Below are 26215 nucleotides of genomic sequence, written 5' to 3'. Positions count from 1 at the left end.
ACCTGCTCACCCTCGGATTTGAAGGCCTTAGTCTAACAAAGCCCCTACCAGTTACCTTTTCAATAAGGAAGGAAAAAACCTTGCTGGGATGGGAAGGCTTCCTTGGGGTAGAAAGCCATTGGGCTCGGAAATTAAAGAGATGGGAAATGTTCTCTGGGTTTGAAAGCATTGGGAAGCAAAAGCATTGGGATGGGCAATCGCTCCTGGGATGGGAAAGTACTGGGATGGGAAATCTTGAATGGGGTGGGTAACATTTATTGAAGTAGGAAAACCATGGGAAAGTCATCCAAGAGAGGGGAATTCTTTGGGACGAGATCTCTTTGGATGAACAAACGCTTTGTGTTGATGGGAAGTCTTTTGTATGGGAATCTGTTATCATGTGAACTTGTCAGGATGGGAAATGACCATGAGGATGAAAGCTGGTACTGGGGTGGGAAATGCTCAGGACGGGGAAGAGGCGGTGTGGAAACGTCGTGGGCATGGCAAGTGCTGCGTGGGAGGGCAAGCCTGCTGGGGATGGCCAAGTCTTGTGCTGGGCAGCCTGCTTGGGTCCAAAGCCTGCAGTCCTCCCCAAGATGTCGGCGAGGGGCTGGTCAGCCGTTGGGACGGAACCCCCATTGCCCGGGTTCCCCAAGCAACCGCCCCACTCTCCAGCCGCCATGGCAGGTCCAGCAGCCAGCTCCCGCTCCTCCCGGGGCTGCAGCTGTGCTGGCGAGCCCAGCACCCCAGAGCTCAGCCCAGCGCCTTTTTTCCCACAGAGGGTTTCCCCAGATGGCTTCCGCGGGTTGCGCAGACGCAAAACTCTCCCTTCGTCGTCCCAGCCATGTCACCAACAGTGGCTGCCTGGCTGCTGCCCTCCCTCCCCAGAGCAACGGCGGTGCCCTTGCAGCCCCCGCAGGTACCCACCCTCCCCTCCGCACTGCCCCAGGCCACCGTCTGGCACTTGGTGCTGGGGGTCCAGGGGCAGGTGCTGCAGCTCCCCGCCGGGGTGCAGCTGCCACCTGGGGGGCACCTCCCAGGCAAGGGCCACCACCTGCAGCTTGGGCAGCTCCCCGCCGTGGGGCAAAACCTGCAGCTGGTGCAGCTCCCAACAATGGGGCACCAGCTGCAGCTGGTGCAGCTCCCTGCCGTGGGGCAGCTCCCCCACACCGCTCCTCCCTGTGCCCCCGTCCATCAGTGGGGACAGCCCATGGTGACAGGGACACTGGTGCCCCACCATGCGCTGGGGCTGGGGCCCAGGGCCGTGCTCCATGGGGAGCTCCTGCACCCCACAGGCACCTGCCTGTTGCAGGCCCCCGCCCAGCGCAACCCCCCGCCACCCCTCGTCCCGGGGCCTCCGCTGCAGAGGCAGGTGCTCCCCACACCCCGCACCCTGAGCAGCAGCCTTGGGCAGCTGCCGGAGCCCTGCTTGCACGCCGTGGGGCTCAGCGAGGACCAGGGGCCCCCGCTGCCCGGCCCCACTCCCCCTGAGCCTGCCCAGGCTCCAAGGACCACCAGCACACAGACGGCGACACCCGACGGTGAGTCTGGGGCTGGCACAGCCGGCCGGTTGTGGCCCCACACCCAGGGGCCATGGGAAAGCTGACATCACCCGTCTTGGGGGATTTTCTTGCTTCGTCCTCAGTGGCGACAGCCCCGCAGGTGCCTGAGGAGCCCCCGCAGCTGCCCGAGCTGGGCCCTGATGCCTTGGCCGAGGCCTTTCCAGAGCTGGCAGGGGACAGCCAGCAGCTGCAGCACATGTAGGACGAGCTCCTGGCCGACCTGGACATCCCCATCCCCGGCATGGAGGAGCTGCTCAGCTGGCTCGATGCCGTGGAGCCCCAGGACGCCTTCCCCAATTTGCCCAGCAGTCCTGCCCTCAGCCGCTTCCTCTCCCAGCTGCCTGACCTCTGCGAGGACATTGAGGAGCCGAGCACGCAGGGACTGGAAGCCACAGGAGCCCTCGATGAGGTCCCCTCAACCCCTGGGGTGCGCCCCAAGAAGCTTGAGGGTGGGCTGTCGCTGCAGTCCCCCTTCATGACAGCAGTGAGCCCCTCCCTCAGCCCTGCAGCCAGTCCCCTGTCCAGTGCGCTTAGGAGCCCCCTACCCAGTCCACCCCTGAGTCCCCCCAGGAGCCTCCCTGACACCCAGGTCCTCAGTGCCCTTAGTAGACCCCTGACCCAATCCCCCCAGCATTCCCTCAAGACCTGCCCCAACACCAAGGTCCCCAGTGCCCTTAGTAGACCCCAGCTCAAATCCCCCCCGAGCTCCCCCAAGAAATGCCCAAACCCCAAGGGCCACAGTGACCATAGGAGACCCCTGCCCAAATGCCCCCTGGGTCCCCTCAAGAGCCCCCTGGCTGCCCCTGCGTCCACCGGCACCAAGCGGGGGGCCAAGCGCCCTGCACCCAGCAGCACCCCTGGGACAGCGCAGAGCTGCCAGCACAGGAGGCCGACGATAGAGAACCCCCCTGGCAAGGAGAGGAAGAAGCTGCTGGGCCAGGCTGGCCAAGGCCGCAAGAGACCGTGCCAGGGGAAGACGGGTGGCAGCAGCACGGTGGCTGGCAGCAGCAGGGAAGCAGGCAGCAGCGAGCAGCAGCCGGCGACCAACAGCACCACGGCACCCAGCAAGAGAGCGCGAAGCCCGGGGGCTGCAGGGGAGCAAGGAGCAATGTCACCACCTCCCCGCAGAGCGCGGCTGCTGCCGGAGACTCCGAGTGGGGAGCCCCGTGCCGTGCGGCCCCAGGACAGGCTCTGTCCCCAGGCCATCGGGGCCAAGAGGCTGCAGCGCCAGCAGCCGGGGACAAAGACCCCCAGTGAGACTTTGCAGCCGCTGGGGGCCAGGGCCAAGGCGCTGGGGCCAATGCGCCAGCCGCCTTGTGTGCAGCCGCAGCCCACCTCCAGCGGCCCCAGCGGCATGCCCAGGGCCCGGCCGACGCTGCCATGCTCCAGGGCTGTGCCCGCTGTCCCCAGGCCCCCAGCTGGCCACAAGGCCCAGGCGCTGCTGGCACCACCAGGCAGCACGGCGCCGGCACGGAGAGCTCCCCTGGAGCAGGCGCCCAGAGTGCTGGGCCTGCCAGCCGCGGGGGGCCAAGCGAAACATCCGGTGCAGCCCTGCGTGGACTATGTGCCCTGCGTGGGGCCCTGGGCGGGCCGCAACACGGCGCCCACGCCACTGGAGGAGCAGGAGGAGTCAGTGCCCATCACGCCGCAGCAGCGTCCCGAGCGGGAGAACCTGAAGAAGCTGGCCCAGGAGGAACGGCAGCGGGCAGCCCACCAGACGAAGATCGGCCCCATGCAATTCTTTGTGCAGCAGCAGAAGGACCACCCCATAGCCTACTATCACGGCTACCCGTGACCGACCTCAGGCTTCTCAACGGCCCCCGCAGCACCCAGGCAGGCACAGAGACCTCTGCAGGCACCTGCTCCAGCTTCAGCCACGCTCCTCAGCCCTTGCCCCTCTCGCTTGCCCTCTCCTCTCTCTCGTGCTGGACCTACGCACTGCTTGCCACTCTCAGGGATGGGCAACAGCGCCAATGGCAAATGCACGCGCCTCACCCAGGAAGGTGGCAATGGCAAGCTGGGGAGATGCTGGCAGCAGCTGGGCTGGGAAAGCTTGGCCATGGCAACTGCTGCTTGGGACACCAAAGGGCTGAGAGACAAGACTTACTTCTTCTTTTGGGGCATTGCTCTTCTTTCCTGCCTTCTGGATTAAATTCCTCTCCTTAGGTGGTCACTCAGCAAGGCCTCTGCCTGCAGCTCTTCTTGCACTGGGATGCTGAGGGGATAAGAACTGGGAGGTTTTTGGGATAGCAAATGATCAGTGGGATGGGAAGTGATGATGGGGATAGCAATTCATTGGAATGGGAAAAATGGGTTTTATTTTTATTAAATTTAAATTTTTTAATTTTCATTGAATGTATTGGTTTTATTACTTATTTAATTAAATCCACTTTATTGACTGTGTTGTACAGTATGGCATTGTTTTATTATTATAAAATTACAAGAATTAGTATTTAACGGTATTAAATATTTTTATATATTAATATATTATAAATTATAAATATCATTATTTATTATTTTGTTTGGTTTTATTCCTTTTCTACCCTATTAAACTCTCTTTATCACAACGTACTGGTTTGGACTTTATTTTTCCTTCCGAGTCATTCTGGATTCACTCTGGATGGGGTACATTAGCGAACGCCTGTGTGCTTCAGATCCAAGGTCACCTTTGCCCTCAACTCAAGATACATATTTGCATCTGTTGTTGTGAAACAAAATTAACAACAGGAACAATAAAGTTACCTACTTGCTAGAAGCAGCTCTACCTTTGCTGGGGTTTGCTCTGTGCATTTTGAAGACCATTCCATGCTCTTCAGCCCCTCCAGGAGGAAAGGTATGGTTCTAGGAAAATGCGTCTTGACCTGAGAGTGGCAAAGCTGTGATGCACCCTGAAGCCCCTGCAAGCCCTGGGAATTTACATGCAGTCCCTCCAACAACTCTGATGTTCCCTGCATTGACTTCAACCACTGCGGTGGGACCTGAGGCCCCTCAAAGACTTGTCACTCGCCCTGCAGCCCCTCGAGCCCCTGGCATGTTCCCTGCAGCCCCTCCAAGCCTGGCACAGGCCCTAAGAGCTGGTTCCGGGGACTACCCCATTGCTGTCTCAGGCGCCAATACACACAAGGGGAAGGAATGCATGCAGAAATCATCTCATTTAGGAAGGGCAGAAAGTCCTCCCAAGAAGGGGAAGGAGCAAGAGTCAGGCGAGGCAGCCTACCCCAAGGTAGGGCGATCCCAGGGAACAGGAGGCTGTTGGAAAGGAGAGCAGAGAGAAAAGCAGCAGGAAGCAGGTGATCCCCATCCCTGGGCGAGCGACGAGCCATGGGACAAGATTGCAGCTGTCCTCCAGGCGAGCACATTGTCAGCTGGCTGCTGCGCTGCTGGGATAGCAGCTGCAGGAGCCTGGCAGCAGAGGGCAGGAAAGCCAAGCAGCTGGGATCCTTCTCTGGGGAAGGGGGCACTGAGAAAGCGCTTGCAAACGGGGCACAAGCCCTCAGCCTCTGGAGGCGGTGCCTGTCAGGCGTGAAGGAAAGGGATCCCTTCAAGGAAGATGCTGTGGGCTTGCTGAGGCTCGAAGAACAGACGGTGCTGGCTGCTAGCAGCATGCTGCAGCAGCGGCAAGAGAGAGCCGTGGTGGTTTTCCTCAGCTGGGCAGCTGAGCTCCAGCACAAGCGCTCTCTCCCTGCCCCTCCTCCAACGCCAAGGGGAGAAAAGAGGCTGGAAAGGGCTCAAGGGCTGCCAGAAGAACATGGAGATCACTCCACAAGGAGCATCACGGGCAAAGCAGGCTCAGCACAGCCTGTTCCAGTCCAGCCCAGGGGGCCTGCTCCTGCGGGGGCTCTCCACAGGCCGTGGCCTCCTCCAGGCCACAGCCACCTGCTCCACCAGGGGCTCCTCCACCCACAGGGGGGCTGCAGTGTGGAGATCTGCTCCACGGGGGACCCATGGGCTGCAGGGGGACAGCCTGCTCCTGCGGGGGCTCTCCCTGCACAGGCCGCAGGGGAACTGCTGCTGTGAGCCTGGAGCACCTCCTGCCTCCTGCTGCACGGACCTTGGGGGCTGCACAGAGCTTTCTCACTCCTCCCTGACCCAGACACTGCTGGGCAGCAGCTTTTGTTCCTTTTGTTAGATGCAAGATACCTTCTTAAATTCAGTCCAGCCAAGTAGGAAAAGTAAACGTGGACAGCTGTATCTTGGCAAAGAAGATAGTAGGGAGCAAGGAGGTTTAGCAGTCAAGATGGAAGGTGATGCCATGAGGCTTACAGGCTAGTAATGTTCTAGTGAAGTCCAGCCTTCCTAAAGAAACCTGCCTGACTACTTCATGTGAATAACAGACTCTGTTCAGCTATTTCCTAACATAGAAACAGTGCTGACTGCTTCTTCAGAGTAACATAAGTTAGTGATACTACTGAAATAGTTTTGGTTCAGATGTAGATCTGATTTCTCCTAAGCACGCTGAGTTCACAGCTGTTGATCCTCCAGAGGAGGCTTTGCAATTGAACACCTGGAGAATAGGTAAATTTCCCACTGTTGTTCTCCTCTCCTCTTGTTTTGTTTTGTTTTGTTTTGTTTTTTTCCTAGTAGCATAGGCTTAAGACTCTGAAGAAACGGGCTGCTTTTTTTCATTTCCAACACTGGCTGTTCCTCCTGAGCCCTGCCTTCTATTCTTTCACACACAGACACACAGAATTTCTAGGTTGGAAGAGACCTCAAGATCATCAAGTCCAACCTCTGACCTAACGCTAACAGTCCCCACTAAACCATATCCCTAAGCTCTACATCTAAACATCTTTTAAAGACTTCCAGGGATGGTGACTCCACCACCTCCCTGGGCAGCCTGTTCCAGTGCCTAACAACCCTTTCAGTAAAGAAGTTCTTCCTAACATCTAACCTAAAACTCCCCTGGCGCAACTTTAGCCCATTCCGCCTCGTCCTGTCACCAGGCATGTGGGAGAACAGGCCAACCCCCACCTCACTACAGCCTCCTTTAAGGTATCTGTAGAGAGCGATAAGGTCGCCCCTGAGCCTCCTCTTCTCCAGGCTGAACAAGCCCAGCTCCTTCAGCCGCTCCTCATAGGACTTGTTCTCCAGGCCCCTCACCAGCTTCGTCGCCCTTCTTTGGACCCGCTCAAGCGCCTCGATGTCCTTCTTGTATCAATCAACCCAGGGCTACATTTAGAGCCTGATGTGTTACCAGGTACATTTTTCAGTCGGGGGGTTTATCTGTGAAGCCAGGGCACCTGGAGTTGAGGTGGCATTCTTGAGGACCAAAAGGCAGAGGACACTACTCATCATCTATCACCTCATGAGGAAGTAGAACTTCACCTCATCCTCGTGCAGATATTCAGACAACCCAAGAAGTCACCGGAAAGCTGTGCTGACTTGCAGCATTTAAAGAAAGCCTAATTAAGCAATCCTGCTAGCTGCTAGAAAGTGGTTTCAGGTGACTTATTCCTTTGATGGATTTTGGCTTTAATTATCTCAGAACCCTCATTTTTTCCCACATGTGACAGAACTTATGTTTCCCTGGGGATATACACTGATTAAGAAAAAGAACAAGTTGGGGTTGTCACCTGTTTTGGGGATTTTCTTCAAGTCTGATGGCTGGGACGTGCTCCGGCACGTCTGAAACACCCTAGAAAGCAGCAAAACAGTATTTATGACACATGGGTAAAAGATTCCTTAATAGCTTTTTCCTCCACACCGCTTCTCCTCTGGCATTGTGGAGCCGTGGCCAAAATACAAAACCAAGGTGCTCCTGAAGAAAGTTCACATTCACCTGGAGGTTACTCATGATCTTGTGTCTTTTAAGAACATGGCATTAATGGACAAAATCCCCCACACCAGAGAAATCACAACATCAGAGTACCGGTTAAAGAGTGCCATTCATCTCATAAATACAGAAGGGTTCTACAAGCATCCTGTAGACAGCTACTGGATTTAAAAGGAAACAGAAGGGCTGCAGAACATTTGAGTTTTCCACCTTTTCTCCTAGAGGAGGGTAGAAATTTAACAAGGGATCCATCTCTGCATTAGCCCCTGGCCTTACCATGGCTGCTTTTGTGGCTGGAGATCCCATCATGTCAGCATCAAAGGCAGTCCGTAGTTCCACAGCTGCTATGGCAGAGGGATAACTCCCAGGTGCCTTACGTTTCAGTGCCTTCTTCTTGGGGAAAGTGACTTTCCCACCCGAAGGCTTCGCAAATGTCATAAAATTGGCTAGAGTAAAAGGAAGAGAGAACTGATATAGTCTTGCTCTGCCTCAGGAAAAATCCAGGTTCTCTTAATCATTTCCACAGTCTTTCTACACAGTTAAATGCATTTGGCCAGCAGAATTACACCACCATTGCCTGGATTCTCAGGAATGTTTTCCATATAGTAAACTCTGTCTACCAACAATCCATACAAAGGAACAAAGAAACCAAATAGCTACAGTAAATAATAATCCAGGACAAGGGAAACCTCAGACACATAGCAATCCTAAGTGCAAGCTAGGTTCACAAATATAGACAGCTTTTATATTTAAAGTCCTGCTCCCTCTAGGAGAGGAAAAAGCAGCAGTTATAGTAGGACAAGAGTGTATGCAACTGTTGTACCAGCTTCCTCTCCCTTGCAGTGATGTCCCACAGTTAAGTTGTTCTACAAAGTCCAAATTTGTAGTGTCATTTTCTAGTCTCCCGTTCCTTACGTAACATCTGGCTGGCAGGAAAAGAAACAAACTAAGAAAAAGAAAGTACACACTTCGCTTTGTAGCATTGCGTGGCAAAATGCACCCAGCCAGAGGTACAGCATGAGAATTTTCATCTTCTGTCTGTATTTCAGAAGACAACCTAAGTAACTCTTAACCTTCAACACTTACTTTTAGCTTCCTGGCTCTGAAATTGAGCTGCCACTTTCCCTGCTGGTTCAGTATTAAAGAAGCCAACAGTAGATTTGACAGCAGCTTCCTCCTTCTGAAGCTTCTCTTGTTCTCTCTGTTGCCACTTCTCCCACCATCTCTCTTCAAAGCTCTTCTCTGGACATTTACGAGTTCCACTCTGCTGAGTGGGCTAGAAGGAAAGAAAAGTAGTGCATGAATAGGAAAAAAAAAAAAAAAAAATCCGTGGAGATTTCGTTAAGAAAATCTGATCAGCAATCCCTCCAAAATGGTCTTGATGTGGAACAGCATATTAATATCGTTCAGGTTACTGTTGTGTTTTTGTTTGTTTGTTTGTTTTTTTCCCATAAAACTCTGCCTGTAACAAGAGCCATGCTTTACAATGGACACAGTCTCACATATCTGCAATATCCACTATGTCAAGCTTCTTTAAACAGCTAGGGTGTTCTGCTGTACATCTGTTTATCACATTCTTTTTAAGTAGTAGAAAGTCATACAAGTTCCCCTACACTGACAGATTGATTTCCTTGAACACAGAACTCTGGCCTTCTGTATTAAATCCTTCATGTCTGACAGATCAAGTCAGTAAGAACAAAAAGAATTCCCTCCACGTTAACTGTGTAGATTTCAGCTGGTGCTAACAGGGTTCCTTTGTTGCTGTGGTATAAACAGACTGGTTCCAAGTTTGAGGATTACAGAGTTGTCTGGAAATGCTGCTGGCCATAGGATTTAGACTGCACTGCAGCTCCTACCAGGTGCTGAAGGGTATGAACACACTCAAGAGGGTGGCACACGGTGAGTAACAAAACTTGTCAGAATTATCAGAAACTGTACGAATGTATGTGTGTCTTCACAGAGGACTCACCTGTGCATCAGGTACAGAGGAAAGTTTAGGAAAAGGCCAGTTCAATTCCACTGCCTTCTTTTCTTCTTTTTCAGGTGCTTTAAAAAAAGACAAAAAAAAGTTTTGTCAATGGCAGAAATAAAGAAAGCTGGGTACTTGTTTCCTTTGTGCATTTATTTCCTTTTGTCCCATGAAAGAGAGAGAGAAAGGCTACAATGTGCAATCCATTCAGCATTTATCCATGAAGCAGATCCTGAGCAAACTGAACTTGCTCAATATGGGAAGCACCTCACTGGGGCAGGCATTAAAGCATCTTATTACCTGTCAGTTTTTTGTGCTCCATAAAGATTTCTGCTCTGCTGGGGCAGGTCCGGGTTGTGCTGAGGGAGCTGGCACATTTCCTTCACTCTGCTGCATCCGCAGAGCTTTCTCACGCTTTATTTCTTCCAAGGTTTTAACACGCACTTCTCCTTCTGGCTTGACTTTTCCTGCCGGCTCCTTCGCCTGCCCTTTGCTGGGCCCGGACAGAGCGAGCTCCTTCTTGGACTCACCCTGAATTTTGCTCTTGGTATGGGATTCTCCTGCTTTTTTCTTCTCTTCTACCAAGCGATTATTCTTTTTTTCAGACAAGGCTTCAGAGAAAGTTTTGATGCGACCTGCATGAGCAGGTCTTGCCCCTGTGCTGGAATCTTCAGTTTTACCATGCCCTTCAGCCTTGGCTTTGGCTTGAGTTTCGCGTCTCTGAAGAGCTTTCTCACGACGGATTTCCTCCAGTGTTTTCACATGGATCTCTCCCATCGGCTTAGCAGCCTTCCCTGTCATCATCAAGAAATGAGGAGAAGCATCAACATTTAAAGAGAGTCCAGCAATATTTTAAGTCTCCAAAATTTGTCAGAGCACTAAGGAAAACTAATCTTGAGTGTTCCCAATAACGCATCTTAGAACAATATCCTTAGAACAACATTCTCCTCCTCCTCTGAGCCACCTGTATTTTGAAGAACAGCCCTATCCAGAGAGAACTGCTACACAGAAATGCTGCTTTACTTTATTACTTTTTCAGACTGCATTTCAAATTCCTGCTCCTGGCAGTGGTTCTATTCTAATTGTATATAACGGTTCACAGAAGTAGATAAAAACCTTGACAAGGCACAAGTAGAAAATAAACACACACCTAGAGCCAGATTTCTGATAGTGGCTGTCAGAAGAGCTTCAGCACTCAAGCAAGAGGTGTCAGTTCTTTGTTTTCATTTCAATTAGTTTTTAGGGATGGATGAAAGCAGTCCAAGTTCATGGAAAGGAAGGAGGAGAAAGTATATTTAATATCTAGCTGTTACCTCTCTCAGTACTGGTCTGTTTAGGAGGTAATCCCAGCCTGTCCTTCAGAGACTTGGGAACTTGAACTGCAAAACAGAAAAAGAATGAATTAGGGAGGCTGCATAATGTCAACTTCAGGTTCACATTGCAAAACAAGACAGGAAAGGGAACTTTGAATCCCAGTGATTACGACCTCAGCCAACATGCAAAAAGAAACATCACTGGAAAAGGACAAACAGAAAGACTAAATACAAAACCCAGGAATCCAATCCAGATGCCCGTTTAGTACCTGTATCTCTCTTGGGTGCTTTGTCAGCATTTCCCGGAGCCTCTACCTTCTTCCCCAGCCTTTCAGCAAGGCTGCGCTTCACTAGAAGGGTACTTACATCATCTTCAGAGAAAACAAGGAATATTGTAAGAACTTTGCAGGAAGGTTTGAGAACAGTCAACAATAAGCTTCTATTTTTCAAGCATATTTTCATAGAATTGCCTTTCAGCTGCTAAATTGTTATTATTTTATTTTTTTTTTTGCCATTTCTGCAGTCAACACAGATCTCCACTGCAATGTATTTTCCTTTCATACATCAAAAATACTCTTTAATGCAGTCATATATAGAAGGCAGCACCTACGTAACAGCTCATAACAAGTTCTTACCCACGGAGGTTTTCCGTTTTCCTTGTCTGTCAGCAAGATCTAGTCGAACCACAGGTTCATCCCCTAAAACAAAAGGGAATTTTTTTTTCTATTTCACAGAAACCAGTAGCCAACAGAAATATTATCCTGTTAGCCCATGTCCAAAAAACCCCAGTCAGACACTGTTTTGACAGCTAAACCACATAAACTCATATCTTAACTATAATTAACATAGAAAAAAAAATATTAATAGTCTCAATTCTTGCTTCAAATTCCAGCTGAGATAGTAGAGAGTGAATCTGAGTCTGCTTGACAGCTATACTTTGTGCAGAACAAAGCTGCATAAGCAAGCAGAATATTATTAGGTACAAATGCTGAGAAATATTCCTTTCTAAGGTGAACATCTACGAGTAAAAGTACTTCCACACTTTTTTCCCTTTAAAAGGCATTTGCACAGCTCTAAACAATTTATACACAAACTCCGGTCATACTGTGTCCACACCTGCCACTGTCAGCCTCTTTAATGCTTCAGAAATTGCTTCTTATATAGCACTGTTTTCTACAGCTCTTTCTTCTCGTTACTCTTCTGTTTTTCAGTTACCCCCCTATTTGCATACTGACATTTTTTTTTTTCTCCTGCCACTGCACTTAACCTGAGCACCAAATCTTTCCAGTACAACCAGGGACTTTAAGCATAAAAACACGTTTTGAACAGAAGGCAGCACCAGAAGGCTAACATGGGTGAATTGTTTTAATTATTGCTTAACCCTCCAGTTTAGGAGTAATGAAATCAAAACAAAAGCATTCATTATTACCTTTCTTGGAAGACAGTGTCACAGTTCTCACCACTGTCCGGACATTTTCCTTTTCTGGAGCAGGAAAAATCATAGAATCAACGGGACGAAGAGAAGATCTTGAAGAACCTTCTGTTCAGAGCAACCAAAACATAAGGAAGTTTACCCAACATAAAAAACTATCACAAAGAACAAAAAACTTTAAATTATTTGTTACTGTCAAAAATACAGCAAGCAGAGCATGTAAATAAGAGAGGTGACTAATTTGCCTCTGGTTGCCCTTTGAACTCCCATTTAGAATACCAGCTGGCTGAGAATCAGGTTGCTTTATGCCCCCAGCTAAAAATGGAAGTCTGTCCCTCAAGCAGCTCCCAGTCACCATCATCTGCCGTGAACAGGATAAGAAAGTAGGGAATATTAACTCACCACCATGTCTCTTATTTTTTTCCTTCATCTTCTGCGATTTGATTTCCTCAAGTGTTTTTATTCCAAAATTCAGATTGCCCTCTGAAAACAGGAAACAGTTAATGAGACAGGCTTAGAGGCACTCACTGAGGACAACAGGTCCTCAGGCTTCTTAGCGCTCAGGAACTTCCTGAAGTATTTAGAATAAAGCCTGTCAACACTCTTCACAAGTGAAAGAGCCATAGAACCAATGGCATTTTGCCCCTCCTTTCATCCTTCAGGGTTAAAAATGTAGTTTTAATTTTAATCCATTTACACGATATTAGATCCCTCTATCGTTAGATATGGCTTATCAACAGTGGTTGAAAGGCTGCACGTGCAGCCATTTAAACTCCATGCTGTGGCCCTGTTTTGTTCTCCAAAAGTAAAGAAAAGGAGTTCACTTTTCTGACCCAATGGGCACATGATGGTATTAATGGCAGAAATGTGATCATGGAAATAACTGAGTCCATTCAGCACCCCTACATTTTGTTGTGTTTTTACACCACACTGCTTTTGAGTTAACTGTCAAGTTCTTCTGATTTAGTATTCTGATTCCAGCACCTACTAAGGTGCTGGAATACCTTGTTTAGTAGTAGGAGAACTGCCTTTCCGAGTGGAAATCACCCGTAATCCATTTTTGCCTTCCACAGCTGGTTGCTGGACGGGAGTTTTAGTTTCTTCTCCTTCCTCAGAAAGTTGGTCTGAAGGGGTAAAATCTGTTCAGTTATGCATAGACCAGATTGTTCATGATTACGTAGCTCATGCAGTGACACTTCAGCCCATGGTTCATATAAAAAACTTTGTTGATGTTTTGTTTTTGTTTGTTTGTTTTTAAACAGCTACGCTGACCTGATGAACTCCTAAGTAGAATACACTAGGACAAAACATCTAGGACTCTAGATTCTCTCTGCAGCTTTAACTACTACACAACACATTGCTCTTCAGACAGAAAAAAGAAATTTCCTTCCTAGTTTCACATAGAACTTTACACAAAAGACCAGCTAAAGCCAGGAGTGGTTCTAAGCTTTCCTCCAACGTTTCAGGTTCTGTCCACTGACTGCCAGACAAAGCCATCAGTGACCTGGCCAGACTGCCTGCCCTATCGCTAGTCAGACCTCAGGTCATCTGTGATTTCTACATTCATTTACAGCACAGATTCCTTCAAGAACCAAAGATTTAACACATTCATTTACAGCACAAATTCCTTCAAGAACCAAAGATTTACACAATCGTTTACAGCACAAATTCCTTCCAAGAACCAAAACATGCTCACCATCATCATCTTCATCATCATCTGCAGCATTGATTACAACTGGAGGGTGTGTAGGGCTTGGGACATTTTCAGAGTTTTCCACTTTCATCACCCCCTTAGCTGTGGAGAGGGATTTGACTGGACAGAAAGTTTGTTTTGCTGCAGTGACATCTGAGCCACTTTCAAATCATCGTCCGCAGACTCAGGCGGACTTGGCAGTGTAGCTAGAGGAAGACGAGGATTATCGGTAATATGGCAGTTTAAAACTTTGACCACAATGCAAAGAGATGGTAGGAAAGGCAGATAACCCGCACAGACAATGAGTTCAGCATCTCCTTTTGCCCATCCCATCACTGCTTACACCGTGAACAATGACTTCCCTTCGAACAACAACACATCTCCCTACCACCCAGCAAAAGATGAAACAACAAGAAGCAAACTGCAAGGCAAACATCACACAAAGCAAAGAGAAGCTGAGCACGAAAGCAGAAAACAAACACCAGCAGTACACTCGGTGCAGTACACCTATGACTGCAGACCTTTTCCTGCACTCACAAATGAACAGTTACCTGATGCCCCCTACAGGATTGGCACCCACTAAGTAATGCTCAAAAATAATTCTTCAGCGCTTACAGAAAAAGGACCTAAACTCACTCTTGCTTGGTGGTAAGAATTGTCCATCGATGTAACGTCCCTTTGCATGATGAAAAGCACAGTTGGCTTTCTGACAGCCTCCCGGCTGGTTCTCGCAGTAGCAAGGAATCTCACTGCGCTTTTTCTGAAGACAGAAAGAAAGAAAAGCTCGTGATAACATGCACCTGAGGCTTGCAAAGAGATGCACAGCTCCAGATCATGACAGCTGTCACAACACAGTGCTCAAACATCATTCCAAAGGTCAGTTTCTCAGTTAAGTGTAGTATTTCTGGGCATATTCACAAAGTTTCCATAAGCTGTAACCACTATGCACATTTAGATTTGTCATCATTCAGTTTGAGAAGACAGGCACTCTCAGACATCAGTTGAGGGTGGCTTAAACTAATACACCTAGGATTATACTAGGATTATTCAGAGGGAAAAAGAACATCTGAAATTGCCTAGGTTAACCCTGTCTAGAACTACTTCTTGGAGACTTAGTTCTTCTGCACCTTTAACTTTCCCCACTTCCTACCCCAGGCAGCTAGAACAGCATTATCTGAAGGACTGTGGGTCAGAAGAGACCTGATAGTTCATTATCAAGCCTGCTCCCATGAGGATAGAACAGCCTGTTTATTACCCCCCTGCTCCAGCAGGTTTTAGCAGTCTATTTAACAGCTATTCTGCATCTGTTGAGAAAACTGTCAGCATCTAATTCAAAAAAAAAAAAAATATCTTGCTAAGACATACCTAAGGCATTGATTTTATTTTCCTCTGCTTCCTCCCACCCCGTCTCTTGGTAACAGAAACCAGTATGATTTTGAAGCAAACAAATCTATCCTGCAAAAGCACAATCAGTACACCTACGGCACTGAAAAATATTTTTATTGATTTATTTTGAGAACACATCATTAGGCACTCACGTCAATTTCCATGTGTTTGAATCGGCAGACATTCCTGAAACAACGACCCTCCTGCCACAGCTTGCAGACCGTCTCATTGCCCAGAGCAGCTTCGCAGTGGCGGTAGGCACATTTGTCTCCCTGGAACCAAAAGGAAACCAACAAGGAAAAGAGAGTACAGCCTCAAAAATGGCCATGCTGCTGCCTAATGTTGTTACAACTGAATTCAGAATCTATCTGGTTCTTAAGTTAACCAAAGACCAGTGTGCTTCCTCCTCCTAATCTACTCCTTCCTGAAAAAAAATGGGAAAAAAAAGCAAAGCAAAGGAAAGCCAGCCATACCTTGGTACAGGTAGAATAGAAATAGAAGTAGCAATCGTCTCCTTGTTTAGACATGCCGACGAGTTCTGGTAACAAGCTCGGGTTCTCTCCACAGGGACTTCCTCTGCTCTTGGAGAGAGCTGTCTTCACCCTTGCTTGGGCTGAAAGTCTTCTACTGGCTTGTGATCAGTGAAATCTTCTTTTTAAAAGTAACCCTAAAGAAAGTAACAAGTGAAAAATAATGAGGAACGAATATTTTTCCAGCTTTCTTCAGTTAATCAAATCAAGTTATCAGTCTCTCGAAGAGAGCAAAGCCTTGAAATCAGCTGTTACATGAACTAACTAAATATTAAAGTTCTGTAAAGCTGCCAGAAGCTTTGTCAGCAAGTGTTCTCTTCCACATCCTCAATAATATGACTTGGAGCACATCTGGAAGCCTGAAAACGGAGTCACTCCTTAAAAAAACACCTGATGATACATGCAAGTCAATAATCAACTATAGCTACAAATAACTTCTCTAGAACACAGTTAGGACGCATTAAACAGCACGTTCCAGGCACTGTGGGTCTTCGATTTCACCTACCTGGACAACCTCAGCAAAGTTATCGATCTTCAAAGACTTCCAGTTAACTTCTCCTGTAGGCCAAACCAAGACTGAATCTGTGAATTAATAATAAAGGGGTAGGAAGAATTTTCCTCCTCACTTTGCCAAGGGAACTTCTCATCCACAATTCAAACATAGGATGCGCTTTTAAACAGCTTATAACTAATAGAGGAAGCAAGTCCATTTGAATGCTCTCTCAGACTGGAGGCAGCCGGGGTTAGTTAGCTCTTCAAAAAAATAAAAACCAACAAAACAAAACAAAACAAAAACAAAAAACCCAGCGCATTTAGAGATGAACTCGTGATTCAAAGTGGCTGCAAAAATGAGGCTCCATCTTCCACAGCCGGACAATTTAACTTTTTTTCTTTTTTTTTTTTTTTTTAATTTAAAATTCAGTATGTTCCAATCTCTGGTCTTCAAGATTTCTTCACCTATTAAGAAAACACAAAAACCTTTCCCCGTCTTTATTACCTGTACAGCAAAAAACATACCAGTGCATATAAATCCACAGATGTGCATACACATACACACATCTGTGTTTATACACACACAAGGAGGGAATGAGGGAAAGTTAGCAAGAGTGACAGTGAAACTCAGAATTTTTGCCTTTTTGACACAGAGAGCGTGTAAAAATTCTCTCATTTTGGGGGAACTAGAAAAAAATGGAGGCTCTACAAAAGATTTTGATGAGTATGCCTTCGAGGCCAATGCTTTGTAACATGAGTGATCTGGGGGCCAGCACACAAATATGCATACGTATGTACATGCATACAGGATAAACATATCTATACACACAAGCGTGCACAGTATAGGTTGTATTATCTCCATATCGAGAACAACTCGTAGCCCTAATCAGACACGTAGAGTTGCAATCGATTAACAGCAGGAAGACAGCAGATCAAGGGTACAGCAAGCTTTGAGAGGCAGGGGAATGCTCAGTTTGCCAGTGGCATGGCTGCATGATACCAAGGATTTTGAATTAGTTGAATTTTTTGGAAGCAATTGGGTTTTTCTTTCTGCGCTGTAGCAAATACCACAGGTTTGCCATCACGTGCTGTTCCCTAATCCATATATCCATCATCATCCACTGCGGCAGGATCATGAAAGGTTAGAGAAGACGACTTAGGTCCAATTTAACAGCCAATGATTTTTTGATGAGCAGAGCTGCAACAGATTTTATTTAGCCACAAGCATTTTTTTGTCTTTTTTCTGATATGAAGTCAGAAATTTTGATTATTTTTTTTTTTAAAGACACTAAATGTCACAAAACCTGCAACCAGACCAGATAAAGTTCAAATTAAAGTGATTCTGAATCCTTTCATTAAAACGCTGCACATTTCTGTGCAAAGTATTTCTGACTCTTCTGGACAAAAGTGGATGAAAATAGTTCTTACAAATTAATAACAAAAGGTTGGAACCTTTTACTCACACAAACACTAGTGAATTTTCCAGGAAATATTTTTTTGGCAGGGAATTTTCCCAAATCTAAAATAAAGAGAGGAAAAGTTGGGTTCTCATATTAGTTACTGCTTTTGACTGCTGGACAAAGGGAATAAAAACAGTAGTTAAGTGCAAGGTTTCCTTCTCTTCTTTAGTATGGATAGGAATCGTCACTTCGGACCTTTAACACCTTCAGAAACACACCCAGTGCTATGCAGGTTCCTCTGCATCTACTTCTAATTACTGGTGCTCCTTAGCATGGAAGTTTGACTCAAAACACTCTCCAGATTTAGCTCTTTTGACTGCCCAAGGAGCTCATCATTTTGCTTGTTGCCTTCCATTTTCCTGAACAGACCGGGAACACTGTTCAGAATCTGAATGGATCTGGTCTAAGGAATGGGAAGAAAGCAAAACCAAGGATACCTTGCAGCCCTAAATTCCAAAAAAGCAGTCTCATTTTAAAAAGGACCTCAAAAGCTTTTTCTTTTTTTTTAAACTGACATCTGCTAACATAGCAATCCAAGCGCTAAACCAACTGAAGTTGCCCCTGAAAGCCTGAATAAAAATGAGTAACTCTGGTGCACTCAGCAGGTCTGTAATAGAAGTTGGTAAGATTTTTAGATTTATTTTTTTTTTTTCTCCAAGGTGCTGGTAAAATTTTTGCATTAAGAGATTTTGAACCTTTTGTACCAAAGAATTAGAGATGCACTACAGTGCCAGTAGCTGGGGGTCTGGAAATACACACCAACAAGTGTCATAAGCTTTGCCTTTGCTGAAGGAAGATAAATACCATCCCAAGGACCAAAGGCCACAGCGAGGCCTTGCGCAACCCCCAGGGGCTCGATCCTTTCTCCCTTTGCCCCAGTTCCTCTCTTTTTCACCCCAAAATGCCAGGCGGGGGCTGCACGGGGGGGCCCTGGCAGCGCTGCCGCCCCCAGCACACGCTTTCGTGGAGGAGGGGGCGAGGCTGTGCCAGCCCCGGGCCCTGCGGCTCTGCGACGGCTCCGAGAAGGAGGGAAGAGAGCTGCTCAGGGGGCTGCAGGAAGACGGGACACTGCTGCCCCTCCCCAAGTATGAGAACTGGTGAGTTTTGGGGCTGAAATTTGGGGAAAATCCAGGGGTATTTGGGAAAGATGGCACGGGGAGGTTTGGGGGAAGTCTGACGAAGTTTGGGCGAGATATTATGAAGTTTTGGGGAAGATCCTATAAAATATTGGGGAAATCCTATAAAGTTTGGGGGATGATCCTACAGAAATTGGGGGAAAATCTTATAAAAATTTGGGGAAGATCTTATAAAAATTAGGGGGAAATCCTATTAAAGTTTGGGGATGATTCTGTAAAGGTTTGGGAGAAATCCTATGAAGTTTAGGGGAAGATCCCATCAAGTTTTTGGGGCAATCTTATAAGAATTGGGAGAAACTTCTATAAAGTTTGGGGAAGACCCTATAATATATTGGGGAAACCCTATAAATGGTCTGGAAAAGATCCTATAAAAATTTAGGGGAAATCCTATAAAGGTTTGGGGAAGATCCTATAAAAGTTTAGGGAAAATCCTATAAAATTTTGGGGATGATTCTATGAAGTTTGGGAGAAATCCTATAAAGGTTTGGGAGCGATCCTACAAAAATTGGGGGATGATCCTATAAAGGTTTGGGGAAAATCCTATAAAAGTTTGGGAGAAATCCTATAAAGTTTTGGGGGAAATACTATAAAAGTTTGGGGGCGATCCTATAAGAATTGGGGGAAAATCCTATAAAGTTTGGGGGAAAATCCTATAAAATTTCGGTAACGATCTTACAAAAATTGGAGGATGATCCCTTAAGGTTTGGGGGAAATCCTATAAATATTTGGGGGTGATCTTACAAATTTTGGGGGAAGAAATTAGGAAATTTGGGGACGATCCTATGAAAATTAGGGGAAGATCCTATAAAAGTTTGGGGGTGATCCTATAAATGTATGGGAGAAATCCTATAAAGTTTTGGGGACAATCCTATAAAATTTTGGGTACAATCCCATAAACGTTTGAGGGAAATCCTATGAAAATTTGGGGGCAATCCTATAAAGTTTGGGGGTGATCTTATAAAAATTGGGGTCTCCTTTTGGGGTCGGGCTCCCCTTTGGGTTTATGTTCCTCGTTGGGGTCTTTGGGGTCTCATTTGGGTTTTGGGGCCTGATTTGGGGTTTTGGGGTCCCTTTGGGGATTTGGGGTTTTTCGGTTCCCTTTTGGGATTTGGGCCTGATTTGGGGTCTTTGGGGTCCCATTTGGGGTCTTTGGGGTCCCTTTGGGCCCTGATTTGGGGTTTTTGGGTTCCCTTTAGGGTTTTGGGGTTTTTTGGGTTCCCATTTGGGTTTTGGGATCTGATTTGGGGTCTTTGGGGTCCCTTTTGGGGTTTGGGGTCTTCGGGTTCCCTTTAGTTTTTTTGGATTCCCTTTAGGGTTTTGGGGTTTTTGGGTCCTGATTTGGGTTTTAGGGTTCCCTCTAGGGTCTTTGGGTTCCCTTTAGGGTTTTGGGGTTTCAGGTTCCCATTTGGGGTTTTTGGGTTCCCATTTGTTTTTTTGGGCCCTGCTTTGGGGTTTTGGGTTCCCTTTGGGGTCTTTGGGTTTCCCTTTAGGGTTTTGGGTTTCCCTTTAGGGTTTTGGGGTTTTCGGGTTCCCATTTGGGTTTTGGGACCCTGCTTTGTGTTTTGGGGCCCTGATTTGGGATTTTGGGGTCTGATTTGGGGTTTTTGTGTCCCGTCCCACAGCTGGCTGGCCCGCACAGACCCCCGGGATGTGGCGCGGGTGGAGAGCCGCACGGTGCTGGTGACGGAGTGGGAGCGGGATGCCGTGCCCCCCGACCCCAAAACGGGACCCCGCAGCTGGGCAACTGGATGAGCCCCCAGCAGCTGGAGCAGGCCCTACAGCAGCACTTCCCGGGCTGCATGGAAGGTCAGACCCCAAAACGGGGAGAAATCCTATAAAAATGGGGAGGGAGAAAGTCCTAAAAGAAACGGGAAAAAATCCCATAGAAAAGGGGACAAATCCTACAAAAAAAAGGGGGAAATCCTACAGAAAAGGGGAGAAATCCTATTGAAAAGGGTGAAATCCTAAAAAAAAGGGGGAAATCCTACAAAAAAGGGGGTAAATCCTATAAAAACCAGGGAAATCCTATAAAGAAAGGGGGAAAAATCCTATAAAAAAGGGGAGGGGAATCCTATAAGGGAAAGGAGAAATCCTAAAAGAGTGGGGAAGAAATCCTATAAAAAGGGGGCAAAATCCTATAAAAAGGGGGCAAAATCCTATAAAAGGATTCTTTCTTCCTCAACCTTTTTGGGGTCTTCCTCAAATCTTTTTGGGTTCTCCACATCTCCTTTTTCAACCTTTTTTGGGGTCTTCTCTGTCAACCCTTTTTTAGGGTCTTCTTCAACCTTTTTTTTGAGGTCTCCTCCTTCAACTCAACCGTTTTTGGGGTTTTCTTCTTCAACCCTTTTTAGGCTCTCCTTTTTGGGGTCTCTTCTTCATCCTTTTTTGGGGTCTTCTTCAACCTTTTTTGAGCTCTCCTTTTTGGGGTCTTCTCCAACCTTTTTTAGGGTCTCACTCACACTTTTTGGGATCTTCACATTTTCTCCTTCCTCAACCCCTTTTTGGGGTCTCAATTTCTTCTCCCTTAGCCCTTTTTGGGGTCTTCCTCACCCTTTTTGGGGTCTTCAACTCAACCTTCTTTGGGGTCTTCTCTAACCTTTTATGGGGTCTCCAACCCGTTTTGGGGTCTTCATGTCTCCTCTCTCAACCTTTTTTGGGGTCTTCTTCATCCTTTTTTGGGGTCTTCTTCAACCTTTTTTGAGCTCTCCTTTTTGGGGTCTTCTCCAACCTTCTTTGGGGTCTCCAACCTTTCTTTGGGGTCTCCAATCATTTTTTGAGGTCTCCAATCCTTTTTTGGGGTCTCCTTCCTCACCCTTTTTGGGGTCTCCAACCCTTTTTGGGGTCTTCATGTCTCCTTCCTCAACCCTTTTTGGGGTCTTCTTCTTCAACCTTTTTTTTGGGGTCTTCTCCAACCTTTTTTGGGGTCTTCCTCACCCATTTTAGGGTCTCAAACCCTTTTTGGGGTCTTCTTTTTGGGGTCTCCTCCCTCAATCTTTTTGGGGCCTCCATGCCTTCAATTCAATGTTTTTTAGGGGTCTCCACATCTCCTCCTTTCTCAACCTTTTTTTGGAGTCTTCTTCACCCTTTTAGGGGTCTCCTTTTTAGGGTCTCCTTCCTCACCCTTTTTGGGGTCTTCTCCAAACTTTTTTGGGGTCTTTCTTAACCCTTTTTGGGGTCTCCACATCTCATTTTTACAACCTTTTTTTGGGGTCTTCTTCAACCTTTTTGGGCTCTCCTTTTTGGGGTCTTCTCCAACCTTCTTTGGGGTCTCCAACCCTTTTTGGGGTCTCTTTCCTCACCCTTTTTGGGGTCTTCACGTCTCCTTCCTCAACCCTTTGTTGGGGGTCTTCTTCAACTGTTTTTAGGGTCTCCTTCCTCAACCTCTTTGGGGTCGTCTTCTTCAACTTTTTTTTAGGGTCTCCTTCCTCACCCTTTTTGGGGTCTTCTCCAACCCTTTTTGGGGTCTTCAACTCAACCTTTTTTGGGGTCTTCTTCTCCAACTTTTTTTGGGGGTCTTCCTCACCCTTTTTGGGGTCTCCTTTTTAGGGTCTCCTTCCTCACCCTATTTGGGGTCTTCAACCTTTCTTTGGGGTCTCCAACCCTTTTTGGGGTCTCCTTTTTGGGGTCTCCAACCCTTTTTTTGGGGTCCCCCAGGCCGCACCATGTACATCATCCCGTTCAGCATGGGCCCCCCCCTCATCACCCGTGGCCAAGGTGGGCGTGCAGCTCACCGACTCGCCCTACGTCATGGCCTCCATGCGCATCATGACCCGCGTGGACCACCAGATCTTCCCCTCGCTGGCCACCGGAGACTTCGTCCACTGTCTCCATTCCGTCGGCCGGCCTCTGCCGCTGCGAGGTGAGCCCAAAAACCCACAAAATGCCCCCAAAATACCCCAAAACAGAAAAAAACACCCAAGAAACGCCGAAGAAACATGCAAAACCGCCCAAGAAACATGCAAAAACACGCAAAAACGCCCAAGCAACGCCCAAAAACGCCCAAAAACACCCAAGAAACGCCCAAAAACGCGCAGACGCCCCAAAAATAGCCATAAATGCTCAAAAACGCCCAAGAAACGCCCCAAAACACCCATGAAACGCCCAATAAACATGCAAAAACGCCCCAAAATGTGCAGAAACGCCCAACAAACGCCCAAAAACACCCAAGAAAAGCACAAAAATGTCCAAGAAACGTGCAAAAAAGCCCAAGAAATGCCAAAAACCACCCCAAAACACCAAAAAACGTGCAAAAACGCACCCAAATATACGCAAAGAAGCCCAAGAAACGCCCAAAAACATGCAAAAACGCTCAAGAAATGCCCCAAAACATGCAAAAATGCTCAAGAAATGCCCCAAAATGCACAAAAAGACCCAAGAAAAGCCCAAAAACATGCAAAAACACCCAAGAAAATCCACAAAACACGCAAAAAATCGCAAAAACGCCCCAAACCACGCAAAACACCCAAGAAACGCCCAAGAAACACCCAAAAACACACAAAAGCGCTCAAGAAATGCCCCAAAACACGCAAAATCGCCCAAAAAATGCCCAAGAAATGCCCAAGACGATGCAAAAACACCCAAGAAACACCCAAAACAAGCAAGTAGCTTGCCAAAAAAAGCCAAAAAAAAGCCAAAAAAAAAAACCAAACCCCCCCCAAAACCCTTAAATTCACCCCAAAAACTGTTCTTTTTTTTCACGGAGCCCCTGGTGAACGGGTGGCCTGCGACCCCGAGGGCACCCTTTTGGCCCACGTCTCCGCCAAGCGCTACATCGCGTCCTTCGGAAGCGGCTACAGGGACAACTCGCTGCTGGGCAAGAAGTGCTTCACCCTGTTCATGGCCTCCTGCATGGCCCGCGATGAGGGCTGGCTGGCCGAGCACATGCTGGTGGGGGGCTCTTTTGGGGTGAAATCAGGGGGTTTTGTTTTTTTTTTTGAGGATCTGGGTTGATTCGGAGGCGGTTTTGGGGTGGATTCATGCTTTTTTGTTTATTTTTTTTCTTCGGATCCCGTTCTTTATCTGCGCATCGCCTCCCGCATGGCCCATGACGAGGGCTTGCTGGCCGAGCACATGCTGTTGGGGGGCTCTTTTGGGGTGAAATCCCCCTTTTTGTTTTTTTTTTTGAGAATCAGGGTAGATTTTGGGGCGGTTTTGAGGTGCTTTGGGGTCTTTGTTGGGTTTCGTTGGGTTTCCATTTGGTTTTGTAGAGGATGGCAGTGGATTGTGAATTTTGGAGAACATCAGGTAGGTTTAGGGGGAATTTTGGGGTGGATTCATGGTTTTGGGGCTTTTCTTCTGTTTTTTTGGGGGGGTGATCCTGTTCTTTTTTGGAGTGTTTTGACGTGTTTTGGGGTCTCCGTTGGGTTTTGTTGGGTTCTTGTTGGTCAGTAGGTTAAATAGGAGTGGATTGTGGGTTTTGGAGAACATCAGGTAGGTTTTAGGGCTTTTTGGGGTGTAATCATGGCATTTTGTTTTTTTTTTTTTGCTAATCTGGGTTGATTTGGGGGTGGTTTTGAGGTGTTTTGGGGTCTTCATTGGGTTTAGTTGGGTTCTTGTTGGTCATAATGGTGAATGGGAGTGAAATGTGGGATTTGGAGAAGATCAGGTGAGTTTAGGGTGGTTTTGGGGGGAAATTCATGTTTTTTGTTTTTTGTTTTTTCTTTACGTCTAGTTCTTTTTTGGGGTGTTTTTGACGTGTTTTGGGGTGTCCGTTGGGTTTCGTTGGGTTTCCATTGGGTTTTCTGGTGGTTGGGAGTGGATTGTACATTTAGGAGAACATCAGGTAGGTTTAATTTTTGGGGGGGGTTAAATCACGTTTTTTCTTCTGATCCGGTTCTCTTTTGGGGTATTTTTGACGTGTTTTGGGCTCTTCATTGCATTTCGTTGAATTCCTAATGGGTTTTCTGGTGGTTGGGAGTGGCCTTTGGGATTTGGAGAACATCAGGTAGGTTTCGGGTGGTTTTGGAATGGATCTATGGTTTTGGGGAATTTTCTTCCAGTTTTGTTGGTGATGCCTTTTTTTGGGGGGGTGTTTTTGACGTGTTTTGGGGTCTCCGTTGGATTTCGTTGTGTTTTCCGTGGTCATGATGGTGGAAAAGGGTAAATTGTGGGTTTTGGAGAACATCAGGTAGGTTTAGGGGGACTTTTGGGGTGGATCTATGGTTTTGGGGGTCTTTCTTCCAGTTTTTGGGGGTGATCCAATTCTTTTTTGGGGTGTTTTTGACGTGGTTTGGGGTCTCCCTTCTGTTTCGTTAGATTTCCGTGGTCATCATTGTTAAAAAGCGTAAATTGCGCATTTTAGAGAACTTCAGGTAGGTTTAGGGGGACATTTGGGGTGGATTCATGGTATTTCGGGTTTTCTTCTGTTTTTTTGGGGTGATCCTGTTCTTGTTTAGGGTGTTTTTGACGTGTTTTGGGGTCTCCCTTGGGTTTCGTTGGGTTTTCCGTGGTCATCATTATTAAAAAGCGTAAATTGTGCATTTTAGAAAACTTCAGGTAGGTTTAGGGGGACTTTTGGGGTGGATTCATGGTATTTGGGGGTTTTCTTTCGTTTTTGGGGGTGATCCACTTCTTGTTAGGGGTGTTTTTGACATGTTTTGGGGTCTCCTTTGGATTTCGTTGCGTTTTCCGTGGTCATCATGGTGGAAAAGGGTAAATTGTAGGTTTTGGAGAACATCAGGTAGGTTTAGGGGGACTTTTGCGGTGGATTCATTGTATTTGGGGTTTTCTTCCTTTTTTTGGGGTGGTCCTGTTCTTGTTTGGGCTGCTTATGACGTGTTTTGGGGTCTCCATTGGGTTTTGTTGGGTTCTTGTTAGTCAGTATGTTAAATAGGAGTGGATTGTGGGTTTTGGAGAACATCAGGTAGATTTTAGGGCTTTTTGGGCTAAAATCATGGCATTTTATTTTTATTTTTTTTGCTGATCTGGGTTGATTTTGGAGTGGTTTAGAGTTGTTTTGGGGTCTGCATTGGGTTTCGTTGGGTTCTCGTTGGTTGTAAAGGTAAATGGTAGTGGATTGTGGGATTTGGAGAAGATCAGGTGAGTTTAGGGTGGTTTTGGGGGGAAATTCATGGTTTGTGCTTTTTTTTTTTCTTCACGTCTAGTTCTTTTTTGGGGTGTTTTTGACGTGTTTTGGGGTGTCCGTTGGGTTTCGTTGGGTTTCCATTGGGTTTTCTGGTGGTTGGGAGTGGATTGTACATTTAGGAGAACATCAGGTAGGTTTAAGGTTATTTTGGGCGTTAAATCATGTTTTTTCTTCTGATCCGGTTCTCTTTTGGGGTATTTTTGACGTGTTTTGGGCTCTTCATTGCATTTCGTTGAATTCCTAATGGGTTTTCTGGTGGTTGGGAGTGGCCTTTGGGATTTGGAGAACATCAGGTAGGTTTCGGGTGGTTTTGGAATGGATCTATGGTTTTGGGGAATTTTCTTCCAGTTTTGTTGGTGATGCCTTTTTTTGGGGGGGTGTTTTTGACGTGTTTTGGGGTCTCCGT

The 26215-nt window shown here is 47.0% G+C and overlaps 1 pseudogene; it reads right to left on the bottom strand.

The window, feature by feature from the left end:
• Positions 1 to 9586: 9586 nt before the first annotated feature.
• On the bottom strand, positions 9587 to 16728 carry LOC137846079 (zinc finger CCCH domain-containing protein 11A-like; annotated as a pseudogene).
• Between the last annotated feature and the right edge of the window lie 9487 nt (positions 16729 to 26215).

The sequence above is a fragment of the Anas acuta genome, chromosome 30 (genome assembly GCF_963932015.1).
Source record: "Anas acuta chromosome 30, bAnaAcu1.1, whole genome shotgun sequence".
Taxonomy (NCBI): Eukaryota; Metazoa; Chordata; class Aves; order Anseriformes; family Anatidae; genus Anas; species Anas acuta.
The sequence above is the reverse complement of the archived record's forward strand: the minus strand, read 5'-3'. Positions and strand labels throughout refer to the sequence as shown.